Source organism: Helianthus annuus, chromosome 4, assembly GCF_002127325.2.
Source record: "Helianthus annuus cultivar XRQ/B chromosome 4, HanXRQr2.0-SUNRISE, whole genome shotgun sequence".
Lineage (NCBI taxonomy): Eukaryota > Viridiplantae > Streptophyta > Magnoliopsida > Asterales > Asteraceae > Helianthus > Helianthus annuus.
In genome coordinates this window covers 200,831,955-200,843,363 of record NC_035436.2, presented here as the reverse complement: position 1 = coordinate 200,843,363, position 11,409 = coordinate 200,831,955, and the positions used below count along the sequence as shown (strand labels likewise).

Sequence of the window (11,409 nt, the reverse complement as noted above, 5' to 3'; positions counted from 1 at the left end):
CAACGTTCCGTTTTGGAACCATCCAAATTTTATTCGAGCTTACGCTTTATTATTTTCGATCTTTTGGCAAATTTGAACAACTTTTCGAGATTTCATTTTGCGCACACATCATACTCTTACTTTTCATACGATTATACATTATTAGCATGCATGATTTCACGTAATTTTAATTACACTTTTGTAACGAGCAGAGACATATCATCGAGATAGGAGTGATTTCCTTACCTTGACGATTAACTCCGCTTCTTTTCCCATCTTACAACGACCTCACCAACGGATTAGGGGTGATTCCCTTACCTAAGCGATCGTTACCAACGCTTTCTTTTAATAGGCTATATTATGTAAACACGATCATGTTTATACCTAAATCATTTATCATGTATTTCAAAATGCTTCATTTATTTAAATGTACTCTTATTCTATAACCTATTTTCACATCACTCGCATACACAAAAATCTTAATGTTACCATAAACGCGTGTTCCTCGATTTTCAAAATTTCACGAAAAAAAAACTACTTGTCAGCCTAGTCGGTTTAATAAATCCGTTGCCCACAAATTCACCAATCAACGTAAACATTGAAACACGCTCCTCTCACACCATTAAATTAGAGATAATTATTCTCAATTGAGAATCAGATCAACTTTTTCGCACACACCTATAAAATATTACCAATATTATTCAATCATTTACTAAATCCCTTTTCAAAACCAATGAAACATTTTTCAACAATCACTAAGTTCATGTACCAAATTCCTTTTCCTAAGGATCAACTTTTTCACATGAAGCTGTAAGTTTCAAAATTTTCTAACACAAAGTTACTTAAAACGATGCAAACTTATTAATCTCTAGAACTTTTTCAAAATCTCACTCGATACGTCATTTAAATTCAAAACACGTGGGCAAGGAAACTTCATAAGAACCGACAAATTTTCAACTTATGTAAACTCTTTTAGAACCGCAGTAGCATTTCCATTCCTTTACAAAGTACTTCCCACATAACCAATAAACGTTTTATACTCTCTTTACATTCACAAACTAGAGTCTATATTTCGAGACAACTAAATCTATTTAACTTCACGTTTTTTTGCGCAAACAACTATAAATGCATACCATCTTACACGTTTTGGTCAATATCTCACAACAATCTCACGCGTGTCACTCGTTCCCTTTTTCTTTCATACTCAAAAAAAAAAAAAAAAAAAAAAAAACTTTTGACCTTTTACGCGCATAAACTCGTGTATTTCGATTTATACTATAAACAAAATCATTATTTCCTACATCCATACTTTTACATCTTATGCCTTCACATATGTCCACACTTACACATTTATGTTATACTCATGATTCAAGATTCATACGTTTTACGTTTATACATACACTCACAATTATACACTTACGTTGTACTTACATTCATGTTTATACTCATATTCATGATCATACATTTTATGTTTTCATTTACGCTATACAACTTGTTTACACTTATATTCATACACTTATCTTTTATTCCTACTTAAACCTTCATGTTTTACACATATATTCATGTTCATATATATGCTCATACATCTTGTGTTCACACTTATACTTGTATTCATACTCATATGTTTTATGTTTATACTCATACATACGTGTATATTCATACTTAAACTTATATTTATGCTCATACTTTCATTCATACTCATGATTCATACATTTGTACACGTACGCGAGTGGAATCCGAGGGATTCGCTCACGTGGGTCTCATACATACTTAAGCATGGACTTGCTTATATACTATATTCTTATACGTACACGTTCTTATTTTTAGATTATGTATACCCTAATTCATACACAACTAGTACAAGCTATGCGGATCATGCGACGATCAAAATAATCGCGGGTGCACACGGGATTATAGTGATGGGCGTATGAAAACCATAGAGTGTACTATTGTGTATGGTAAGACACAGAACGTAACATGACACCGAATACGAAACGGACGTAACGTGGTCAAAACATGGTGGATACGCCGCTGGTACTTCCTATATATAAGTGTTTTCACCATGCTACCAAACTTTCGTAAAACGTGCCATGAGAAATTCGGTGTTTTGCAGACCTCTTTGACCTAATACGCAAACTTTAACAACTTACCAACGCATTATACCCGATTATCCACGACGAGACCTTATCCTTACTTTTGTCTATCTGATACTTATGCTATTCTTATACTCATAATCGTTATTAGATCAATCGTTCACCCTTGTACCTCAATTATCCTCTGTTGTCTCAAACTCCAAAGCCTCAATTTTAAACAAACCCCTTCTGGTTGCCAAAACCCTTTCAGGTCTCCCTTCTGAATAAATTTCGGGACGAAATTTCCTAAAGGAGAGGAGACTGTAACGCCCCGTTTTTACGTATTTTCCGTGTTTTTTTTAATAATAATAATAATAATAATAAAATTTCGACAACTCTCCGAATTTTATCGGGCCACGCAAACACGGGGATTGGGCTTGTGGGTCTTGGGCCCAAGCCCAAAACCCACTAATCAAACCCTAGACATATAAATTTGTAGTGTACCTTATCCTCACCTTAGCTTTATTTTTGATATACCAGACACAAAATAACACGCACAAACACCACTGGCCTTTCATCTTCTACATCTAGAAACCCTAAATCCCTTCTTTTTCACTTACATCTAATGCATGTTACCTTCATTTCCCTCTCACACCAAAACCCTTTATGCAACTCATACATTCATACTAGATTCAAGCCAAACCCCCCTCTCGGTTACCCTCACCAGCTCCCCGATGAAGACCGCCAGCCGAACAGTGGTGACCGGCGACCGTCGGCGCCCCTTTCTTCTCCAGTCGCACCTCACATGCGCCGATTCTTCCCCTTCTCCGACGTCAGCCCCCCCACATCTTCGTTCTTCCGTATCTCCGGTGACGGGACGAGATGGAGATGAAGGAGAGAGAGAGAGAGGAGAAGTAAGGAGAGAGATAGGAGAAATAAAGAGGCCGACGATGGCAACGTCGCCGGCGATGGAGGCGGCGATGGCACTGGTTTGGTCCGACGAACTTCAATCGGTAATCCCTCACTCCTTTTCTTCATTCTGGATTCCATTGCTTTCTTTAAATCGGATGAAAGACGATTCGATTCTGATTCCGGTTCGTGTTCAAGTTGGTTCAAGTCTTTTTTTTATTATTCAGGTTTAGCTTGGGTTAAACGAAGTTCGGGTTGTTGAAAGATGTCACTGGCGATGTTCGGGTTCCGATCTGGTTCAGATTTGTGTTCGGGTTTTCGGGTTAACACCAGTCACACCGGTCAGATTCTATTTTGTTTCAGTTTAGGTTAGTTTAGTTCCGGTTTTATTTCGATTTTATTCGGTTCAGTTTTCTGGTCAGCTTCGATTCAGTGGGTTTTTGTTCGATTCGTTGCAGGCTCGGTATAGTGGTGGTGACTCCGGCTCGAGTGGTGATTCGGTTCAGTCTAGGTCACGGCTCAAGTGCGAGTCTCGATGCAACTCGGTTCAGTTACGGCTCGGGTTGACCGGTCAAACCTGGTCAACAGTTGCGTCGAGTCACATTACGGTCCAGTTTGATGTTCGGTACGGTGTTATGGTTTGGTTTAGTGTCTCAAGTCAAACTCGGTCAATTCTGGTCAACCGTCAGTCAATTGTCGGGTCGGCACAAGTTTTGGTATACAATAACGACTCGAATACTAATCTTAGTGTTTTCATAATCATTTATTTTTCTATATTTTTATTGCGACACCAAACTTGTTATAATTTGTATATTTTACATAGAAATCTTATATTTGTAAATTGCGTCATCGAATTGTTTATTGACTTTTGAAAATAGGTCGACAACTCCTGTTGACGGGATCGTCCAAAAACAGAGGAAACTCTGCCCGTTTTTCGTAAAATCCCGTAAAACGAAACGTTTATTTTTTTGACGAAGCCCATCGGATCCAATTAAATTTTTATAACAATAATTATAATTATAAACGTGAACTTATTTATTTAGTCATTTATTTATTTTCATTCTTTTGATAATGCTTCTATAACTATCTTAATGAGTTAATTTGGAAGCGAACACATAAACTATGTATACTCTATGCGAATATATATATATATATATATATATATATATATATATATATATATATATAGAAATCAACAAGTTATACTTTAGATTACACTTCCTATCCTCCGTCATAACTTCTTTTACTCATGCACCATCGTTTGCCCTTATAGGGTGACCTCGGTGTTCCGTACTCCCAAACTCGCACACTCGTCAACACTTGGATAATCAGAAGACTTAGCAATTATGTGAGTATACTCGCATTTTTCCCCTTTTTACTTTTACCACTTTTGGGGTGTAACATGTTTACCTATTGAAACTTACACATGAACTTTTGTCTAAACACATGAACATTCCTATAACATGCTTGTATATGTGATGGCTTGATACTTTAAATTTGGGTGATTCTTATGTGTTGAACTTATCATTAACTTCGTACGAGCCAAACCGTGACATATGTAGCGCTATAGGATTAACGACCCGCCTCTACTGAAACTTTGGTTATGTCATGAGCAAGTTGCGTTTTCTTGGTTTGATATGTTAGACACATGCCATATTTAATGTTTATCTTGAATCGCATGCTTGCTATGAGGGATTGTTCACACTTTTATCTTATGCTATGTATGTACCAAACTTGTATACTCGCCTTTGCTTTTGCATTGAATTGTATTTTAAACATGTTACAGGTTGATGATGATGAAATGAAAGAGGTAGCACGATGCCTAGATACACACTTTAGACGTTAGGTTTAATATGTTGTATCGAATTTTGGTTAAGTTGGTTTGTTATTTTGATTAAACTTGTTGTTATTTGGGATCTTGTAGTGATGACTACTTGAAGTTTGGAAATGAAATTTGGATTATTAAATTATTGTCACAAATAGCGTTATGAGTGATGAGCAATCTTTCTTCGTCTCACTCCGATGTTTCCGCCATCGGTTGGGGTGTGACACCGGGTTTCCCCGGAATTGGTGGTGGACTCGTGTTACTCTCGGAGTATTCCGTTTGGTCCAGTGGATGCTCCGAGAGTGCTTTAGATTGATCCTGTTGGCCGTTCAAAAAAATATATATGATTATGTTTATTTGAAGTTTAAATATATTATATCGTGATGCTATTTTAATTTTTTTTTTGAACGGAAAATTTAGATCGCTGACGGATCACTGGAGTATCATCGTGATACAAACGGAAACCAAATAAATATGGAAACCCCCCTGTGGGAATCGAACCCAGGTCCTATTGGTTCTAAAGTCTTATCCCACCCCTAAGATGACACTAGGCTATAAAGCCATAAAAATGGCATTGGTTTAATTTCAAACAAGATGTAAATTAGGAAATGCTTAGTATAATCTAGTAGTGTGTAACATTTACCATTAGGTTGGTGGGTATGGGGTCCGTCCCCATACCCGGCTAGGAACGGCGGTAGCATGGCATCCCCCCCCTGCGTCACCGTCTTCCACGTCGAGCTTTGGACGTTCAAGACGGTCCAATCTGGTGGGCTCCCTTTGTTTGTGATTTGTACATTAGGCATTAATACTTGTATATAATGGTGGGGTAGGATCATCCTCCCATACCCTATAGTTTTGTGGGATGGACCATCCTTGGGAGGACTATGACGTGCCGCCTACGTGGCGGATCATACTCCCTTAGAGGACCATCATCATACCCTCTAGCCTTAATAAATCACCATACCCTCTATCCTTAATAAAAATCTAATTCTAATAAAAGAGTCATATTAATGCCACATGGCATTTTCTCATTCAAAAGTTCTATTAAAGCCACATGACATTTTCTTATTCAATTCACTAATAATAGATATTAATATTTCATATGCATAAATATTTTAATACATAACAATAATTATTTTGCATATATCATAAGATTTGTTTAGCTATTTAATATTTAGTAATTTAAAAGTTTAATATTTCTTTAAGGACAATAGAGTTGTTTTAATTGAAAATTAATAATTAAAAAAACAAAAATAATAAATTATAATGATATAAAGTATAGTAATCACTAGGGATAAATAAAACTATCAAAATAATAATAATAGTTTTATATTTTTAAAGAATATATATAATATTGAATTAATTTACCCAATTAATTAATATTAATTAAGAATATATATATATATATATATATATATATATATATATAAAAGGGAGGGCGGGGCACTAAGCGGCTTCGACGAACATTCCATAAAATGTCACCTGGCAATTCATAATGCTTTTTTTTAACGGCTAACTGCTTTCCACGTGTAAACCCACCCTTTCGGAGCTATGTTCAAAGGCCGACTACTCGACCACCGCTAGAAAGCGTAGCACACCCCAAATGCGCGGAAACCCCGTGTAATACGTAAAACCACGCCCCCCCCCCCCCCCCCCGGACTCGAGCCCGGGTAAAACCCCGGGCCAAGCCCTCACCGAGATGTGTACAACCACTGCGCTGCAATGGAAGACACCAATTCCTAATGTAATTGAGCTTTTAAAATACAAGTTAATTCGATCTTTAAGCTTTTTAAATTTAATATGAATTCTAATTCTAATAAAAGAGTCATATTAATACCACATGACATTTTCTCATTCAATTCACTAATAATATATATATATTTATATTTCATATAAATAAATATTATAGTGCATAATATAATTATATCTTTAGCTATTTCATATTTATTAATTTAAAAGTTTAATAATTTTTTATGGAACAATTGCTATGTAAGGTTGGTTTGTTTCTAAAAAAATAGTTTTTATGCATGACCAATAATATGTGGCATTGTCCAAAGTAAAAAGTAGAGATGACCTTAAGCTATTGATACTTGCTGATGATAGTTAAATACAAGCAAAACTACAAATGTCGTGTATAAAGAAGTGTTTAAAAATTTATAAATGTAACGTGTATCTTGATTTTACATTGTTTGATTTAATAAGAATAATTCATTTATGTAAATTGGATTACATATTATAAAATTGCATTATTTTTATTTTCAAATCCGTGTAGTACGCGGGTCTATAAACTAGCTATATTATAGAAAGAAACGTATATTACGGGTTTAAAGTAAACAGAGGTTCCTAGAATTAATTATCTGAGTTTAAGGGATGCAAAACAAAAGAGTCAAACTTTTATAAATATATATTATGACAAATGACTTATACAGATAGAACACTTGTTACAAAAAAGTGTAAGCTTTAAGTACTTTTCTGTAATAAATATAAAACATTTAATTTATAGATCATGGTTGTTAAAGTGTTGCGTAAAAACTCATATTTATAAACCTTAATTAACTAAAACTTTATATGAAAGGCTAAAAGAAGTTTCGCATGTATATATATAAAAGTAGGGGATTGATCATGAGAAAACTAGTTTAAATAAGAAAACAAAAAAAACTAACTAAAAAAACCTAAAAACATATCAATTTTATTTTTACAAATTTTTATAAAAAAATCGCTAGTTTTTATGCATGGAAAAAAATTTTCAAAAAAAAAAATAATTTTTTTTGTTGTATTGCACATGTGCACTATTACGGATATAGCGCACATGTGTAGTACACATATAATGCAAATGTGCAATACAACAAAAAAAAATTTTTTGAAATTTTTTTATATATAAAAACTAACGATTTTTTTTATAAAAAATTGAAAAAAAATTGGTATTAATTTTAGCTTTTTTATGTTTTTTTAATTAGTTTTCTAGTTTTTCTCGTTTATATGTAGTTTTCTCGTTTATAAGTATGTATCAAGTCGTGTAAAAGTTTCATAACTAAATATACTTCTTTAAGATTACGGAACTATTCAAACTTGATACGTGGAGCACGAGCGCATTTAGCTAGATTTGATTCGAGCTTTTAGCAAGCCGATCTTCGATGGTTTATAAATGTTACCTTATTTATAGCCATGCATTTATGTCAAAGTTTAAGTTATTATAAATTTATAAGTAACACCTATTACTTCCACATATTCCCAACTTTTAATAGGTCCATGTTAAAACTCGTGGCCTTCAATCATTAACTAGTTTATATTGACGTCGCACGTTGCGGCGAAATCGAACAAATGATAGTGTAAAACAAACGTGATTTGAAAATAAGGGTGGGGTTTCTCTACAAAGTGTGTTTTTCCTACAAAGTGTAAGAAGTGTTTTGGGCCATTGAATGAGTAGTTTTAATGGTTGAGATTAGATGAGTAGCATTTTTATATTATATGCATTTTATTTAATGATTGATTTAATTGATTGAGGACATTTTTGTAATTGAGCATGTTTTAAAAAAAGAAGGAAAAATTACTCTTTTCGTCCTTTATGTTTGTATCGGATTGCAATGGATGACCTTTAACTTCAGTAATTACAGTCACAATCCTTTATTTGTAAAACTCATTACACTCTACGTCCTTTAACCTTAACCAGGTTAAAATTTTCAGTTAAGTATGGCATGTGCCTTGCACATGAGGGTAGATTGGTAATTTTACTTATTTATTTATCCAAAGACTCTCTCTCCCCACACTACTCTTTCTCTCTATATGTCCCAACCACCACCATCATCACCGCCATAAGCACTACTAACCACCTCCACTGTTACACACATTTCTATCTCTCATCCTTCTTTACCTAGCTTTTCCACCTCACTTTTCACCCTGGATACACTAACTCCAACTTTTTTCAAAAGATCCCCAATTTGTGAATCTTCACGAAGCCCTAAATCAACTGATCAACCGCCAAAGAAATACTTGTTGGAACTTCATCGGTACTAGTGAATGTGAAGGCAGTTTTTTCAATGCTCTATTGAAAACCTTCTCAGCTGAATTACCAGCCTCCTCACCACCAACATTGATAATTGCTTGCCTAAATATGTCGTTTGGATCCGAGATCAACGAAACCGAGATATGCAGCGGTCTGAACTATGCAACCCCAATTACCCACCTCCTCACCACCTCTTCCTTTGCCGCCGTATATCTCCGACCACCGCAATCCCGTCACAGCCTCCAACCCCAACCACTGTACCACCCGACACCGCTGAAACGTTCACACCACCTCCATCGCCACCCACCGCCCATCTCCATCACCACTAACTTCTTGTTTTTGTTTTGAGATAAGAAAAGATTCAAAGAGAGTAAAGAATGGATAGATTAGAGAGAGATAGAAACAAGTGGCGGTTAGCTGAAAAGAAAGAAAGATGCTATGGACTTTTGTAAAAGAAAGATGAATATAAATTTATTATTGTTGTTTTATATTCATCTATAATGGAAGATGGGTTACAGTGAAGGTCAGCTGAAAAGTGGTCGGATGGTGCGGTGGTGGTGGTGGTGGCAGTGGGAGTGGAGGTGACTTGGATGGTAGGTTTAGAGAGAGAAAGGGGTGAGATAGAGAGATGGGTTTATGTTTTAAATTTGATTTGTTTTATTGTTTAAATTTATTTTTGAAATTACCAATCTACCCTCATGTGAAAGGCACATGTCATATTTAACTGAAAATTTTAACCTGGTTAGGGTTAAAGGACGTAGAGTGTAATGAATTTTACAAATAAAGGATTGTGAGTGTAATTATTGAAGTTAAAGGTCATCCATTGCAATCTGATACAAACATAAAGGACGAAAAGTGTAATTTTTCCAAAAAAGAAACAACCATCATTCATTTTTTCTTGCAAACTCTCTCCACATTCTCTCTCCTCATTAAACAAACTTTCCTAAAATCATGGATGAAGTTGAATAAAAAAGATTTGATTGTGTTTAAAATATGAAATTTAGTAAATTGGAGTTTGATTTGTTTTTATCTAAGGACGATAATCGGAGTTCAATTTTGTTTTTTTATCAAGTATTGTGTTTTATATTAGTGATAAAACATATTGTGAAGAAACTGCGAAAAAATCTAATAGGACCAGAAACTGATAAGACACACTCAAAAGAAACATGTGAAGAAAAACACACTGCGAAGAAAGTAGGAATAAAAACACACTGATAAAACACTCTGCGACGAATCTGTGAAGAAAAACACATTGAGAAGAAAAACACACTGAAGAAACAGTCAATAAAAACATACTGATAAAACACATTGTGAAGAAACCAATAACCTGTAAAACACAACGTCAATAAATACAAAAATGCGTCCTTCATGAAACATAAACTTCTATGACACATAATGAGTAAACCTATAACCGGTAAAACACAACGTCAATAAATTGTTCAAGAACGATAAGCTGGTGTATTACGTGTGAAGAAATCATAAAACAAATAAAACACAATGTCAAGAATACATGCACATGCAAAAAAAAAAAAACAACTTAATCAGATACTGGCATGTCGAACAACTAAATCAGTTATGCATTTACCATGATCACAATCAATCATTGCATTAGACATCAACATTTTTGATCCGCAATACCCAAAAAAAATATGCAAAAAAATAAAAAAAAATCATCTAAAGGATAAGAGAATGATGCACGTTTGATTCTGCGTAACTGACTCACTTCCATAAATAAGATATATGGTTTTCTTAAAAGTCTCATTTTGTTGTTTTAGATCTATCTTTTTCAAAAATAACTTATTTAGTGAATTACCATTGTATCGTTTTATTAAAATTCTCTAGATGACACATGTCATAACCATATCATTTCCTACACTTTCTAGAAAAATGTTACTTTGTAGCCAACTCCTACCCTTGAAAATAAAGCATATGTTTAGAAAGCCAAACCATTAGAACGACTTAGTTTATCACCGTACCGTTTTATAATACCGAATAAATACTTTATTTTGAGTACAACTTCGTTTTTAACAAAAGTTATAACAGAATGTCGGGGAAAAATCAAGCACAACAATGTACTTAAGTTTTTAGAAAAAAAATATAAACGTAAATTATTGAAGAAGTATCAAATTAATCGATAAATTAATATATGTTATAAAAAAGAAAAAAAATAAAAATATGTTATTAAAAGTAAATATAATAATAAAGTATTATAATATATTAAATAAAAGAATAATGAAAAGCTATATATTATTGAAAAAATAAAGTTACTATTCATCATAGTTCATCAACAATATATATATATATATATATATATATAATTTATACGAATGAATTGATAAACAAGCGACTTTGACATACTTATTTAAATTAGTTTATTTTTAAAATTCATATATTTTGTTTGGACAAAAAAGAAGGATGGTTGTGGTTGCAATGGGGGATCTAAGAACTTTTTTTATTGGGTTCCTTTTGGTAGATTGTTACTAATTCTCGCTATTTTTTTCAAATCATACGAGGTTCTCACTAATTTTTCTCATTTTTCTAAACTGAATGGGTTCTTGGGAACCCACAAAAGTGGCCTAGATCCGCCCCTGCATGGTTGGGTCTACACAACCATAGTTTGA

The 11,409-nt window shown here is 33.9% G+C and overlaps 1 long non-coding RNA gene across 1 annotated transcript; it reads left to right on the top strand.

Annotated features, from left to right (window-relative positions):
- Positions 1-1,724: 1,724 nt before the first annotated feature.
- On the top strand, positions 1,725-3,809 carry LOC110937914. The gene is made up of 3 exons (XR_002591116.2): positions 1,725-3,064; positions 3,188-3,328; positions 3,419-3,809. It is a non-coding gene; the product is annotated as an uncharacterized LOC110937914 (long non-coding RNA).
- Positions 3,810-11,409: the final 7,600 nt, after the last annotated feature.